General features: G+C 39.2%; 1 protein-coding gene across 1 annotated transcript in view; it reads left to right on the top strand.

Moving 5' to 3' along the window:
• Positions 1-2139: 2139 nt before the first annotated feature.
• Positions 2140-3740, top strand: part of ZNF536 (zinc finger protein 536) — a gene marked incomplete at its 3' end in the record, with an annotated part of 241110 nt that continues 239509 nt past the window's right edge. The window contains exon 1 of the mRNA XM_080352295.1: positions 2140-2182. The remainder of the gene's footprint in view (positions 2183-3740) is intronic.

Raw genomic sequence — 3740 nt, forward strand, 5'->3', positions numbered from 1 at the left:
TTTGAGTAGTTCCTAGAAGTCGGTGCCCCTAAACCAATCTGTGCCACAAAGGCTAAGAAAATTAAAGCTGCTCCAAAGTTCAGCAGTGATGGAGCCAACAGGATTTCACAAGGGATGCAACATCCATCTTTTCAGTGCAGAGGCCTAATGCCAGATTCTCCAGCACTTTCTCGCCTGTCAGTGTTTACAAACATGGGCCCGACTATAATGCAAGAAAAGACTTCCACTAACAAATGTCCAGCAGTGTGTTTCAATCCATTTACATTTGAAACAAAACTGAAATACAGGGCTCCACAATGCCTTCTTGGCACACCAGCATCAGCAGAGTACTGAAATGGTCGAAGGAAGGAATTCCAGACAGAATATGTTCCAGATGAATCCTGTTGGAGATCCATTTCTAAATTTATGCTACGTGCCTAACTATTAAAAAGTTCAGATTATGACCCCTCTAATGTTATTTTAATGCAAGTTTTTAAAATGTAATTATAAATCAAATTACATTTGAGATCTGAAGCTGACAGTAGTGAGCTGGAACACTCTAAGAGCTGCTTTAAAAATAACCCTCTCAAACTTTATTGGTGATTTCAGAGAGTGCAATGGCCAGATTCATCCACGCTGTTTCTATCTGAGACAGGACAACTTCCTAAGTGACATTTGTTTTCTGGTTTCCAGAGACATAACATGGGATCTTTCCTCTCTACCTGGAAACTACATTTCCAGAGTTTGACTTTCTTTGAGCTTACTCAGAAGACGTGAGCTCATTTAAATTGTATTTCCCCCTTTTTTTTTCTCATTCTTTACCATAACTGATTTCTCTAAAGATTAAGATTTCTAAAAACTGAACAGCAACCAGAAAAACAACTAAGTTGAGAAAAGCAGGCCATGATTTGGCAAGTGCAAATTTTTTTGGCAACTCAAGCAATCATAGGAAAGAAACGTGCTTAGTGACTGTGGTTGTGTTGGTCAGTGACATCTGCTCACCTGTGTGAAGGTACGTATGTGTTTCAAAAAAAGGACTGGAAAAGAGACCAAAAGGACATAGCTGAGAGGATGTTAGCATTCAGCAGGATTGAAATGTTCTGTTAAAGTAATGTCTATAATGGTTTTGGTAGGGTTGCTTTGTTTTTTTTTGTTTGGTTGTTTTTTGTTATGTTTTTTCCTCTTGTAGTGGATGTAAATGCTTGCATTAGATACTCCTGTTACTTGTCTAAAATGGAACTAATCTACAATGATACTGCATTAGAAACTATAGAATTGAAATTTCTGTTTAGATAGATGCAGTTTAAGTAGGATGGTGCAAGGAAAGAATCACTGGGTAGGTAGATCTGAACAAACAATTCATAGTGACTCCTTAGGTACATTTAGACTTTTTCTTTTCTTGTGAATGTGCAAAGTATTTATTCAGTGGTTACTTACAGAATTCATCAGTGAATAATACATTTAAAAATCTTTTCATGGAGTTTTTTGTTTAGATTATTTATAAATTTATAGTCATAGCTGGTTACCTAAATCATGTTATTTCTTCTGTTCCCTGATTGCATGAGTATACATATTTACTTGATTCAATTCACAATGTAAATTGTAAGTGTTACAGCTGAACATGCATCTCAGAATTTTTGTTTGGTTGCTCAGTTACATAAATCAGCCAGTTAGAAGAGGGAGGGGACTTACCACATGATCTACTTAAGCAGCTAATACTTTAAAATTTTGAGATTATACATCCAGAAGTATACATTTTGACCACAGTTTTTACATTATATAAAATGAGTGGTCTTATTGCTGTTCACTGATTAATGGTTGATGCTGTTACATCTACAGAATGAATGTCAAATTCAAACTTCAATTTGAAATTTGAAGTCAATGAATATTTAAGCATTCATTCTAGATGTTGACTGCAAAGACATGCTAATATTGGTACAGCACATATGCTCCAAATGTTGCAGACAGAAAAAAAAACAGAAAGCAGTTACGTGTTCCTAATCCTGTTAACTCAAAATTTTACTTTGAATTACAATGTTTTATGCTGTTTACTCAGCCCTTGTTTTTACCCTGTTTTGCAGATGGGGAAACTGAGGCAAAGAGGTTGAAGGATCTCTCCGGGGCCACGGAGTGTGTTGCTGTCTGTTCCCACTCCCTAGACATGTGCACAGACTACTAGACTTCACTTCTCTGGCTACGACAGGTAAGGCAGATTGTACATACAATGTGATCAATTCTTGAATTGACTTAAATAATTCCCAGAAAGCTGTGAGACTCCCAAATATCTGAATATAAGATATCAGTTCTAGATGAGCCTCTGAGAATCATGTGAAGCAGACTATTCCCTGTTGCAGGCATATAAAAACCATGGGTGCAATGGTGTGTAAACTAATAGCTAAAATGTATCTGTGCATTGAACAAACACCTTTTTTCCTGACAGTCCTTAAACAGCTGGTGTGGTGGGTTGAAGGCCTTTTTTTATTTTTTTCACCCTCCAATAACACTGTTTAATGGAAGGACAGCAAATACTTAAGGTTTGTTGGGTTTTTTTTTGTATGTGGCTGTGGCAGAAGAGAATATGGATGTGATAGAGTATGTTTGGACTTCGTTCAGAATTGTGTAGGCTGTGTTTATACAGCAGTTGCTGCAACTCTCACAGACATAGTCATTTAGAAAGCTTCACAGCGCAGCACCATTGTAGCACACCGAGTGCCGGCTCTCCAGTTTCTTAGAAAGCTTTTTGGCATCTCAGCTAGCCAGTTTAAAGCATTCAGGAGTTGCAGTTGCCCCAGGGTGTGCGGTGTAGACACACACAAAAATTTCACTCTATAACACTGAGAGTAAAAAAACTTCCTGATTGCGGTTAAGATTTGTATGAGTGAGGATTATCAGGTTTCATCTTCTGTGAGTAGAAAAGCCCAGAAAGGACCTGGACTGAAAGGGAAAGGGCACTGGTACAGCTCTGTGACAATGTTACTGCATCACTTCCAGGGGCTTGGATCCCGTCACCCGTTCTCATGATGTGAACTGCCTTTCTCATAGGGGTAAGGGTGACACAATTTACCCATGAATTTGTCTGGATTCATTTAGGAAGTGTCATCAAAGCTGTGTGCCAGATCTCTGTGTGGTGCAGGAGTCACGCCAGGGGGTAGAGTCAGAATCCCTCTGTGTGTTGACAGACTGCTTGATTTTCTTCCCCCACACATGGAGTTGAAGATGGAGAATTTGTAAACCAGTAGAGAGTAAAAAGATTGTTGCCTTTGAAGAGTTTTTCTCCCTCTCTTCCTAGTCAGACATAAATCCTGAACTAGGTGGTAGTTACATGTGTAGGAGGAGGTATGAACTCGGACAGATTGCCTGGCCACAGGTGCCTCAGTGCAAATGCGTTCTCACCAGAGCTGCTCTTGGAAGAAACTGGTGAATGGGAACCAGGGCCCTAATGTCTACTCCAGTAAGGGGACTAATTTGTTTGCCAAGACTGTAGCCCTTGAGCAGCAGGTGACAAGGTCCCAGAAACAAGGCGGGACTCAATAAGATCTGATGATAGATGTCCAATAATACGTAGATTAAGGAAAGAATGCTAACCTCTAATATTCATGTTATTTCTGGATAGTTTCCACATGAGTTAAGTTAAGAAAGTTGCAGCCTGGTTGCACTATGTTGCTCAAGTATTATCTTTCTTCCTACATGTTTGGGATAATGCAACCCAAACGTTGCTACCACTTTGTACCCACCCAGTTTGGCCACATTCATGTGAAAAG

Source organism: Nesoenas mayeri (assembly GCF_963082525.1).
Source record: "Nesoenas mayeri genome assembly, chromosome: 12".
Classification (NCBI taxonomy): domain Eukaryota; kingdom Metazoa; phylum Chordata; class Aves; order Columbiformes; family Columbidae; genus Nesoenas; species Nesoenas mayeri.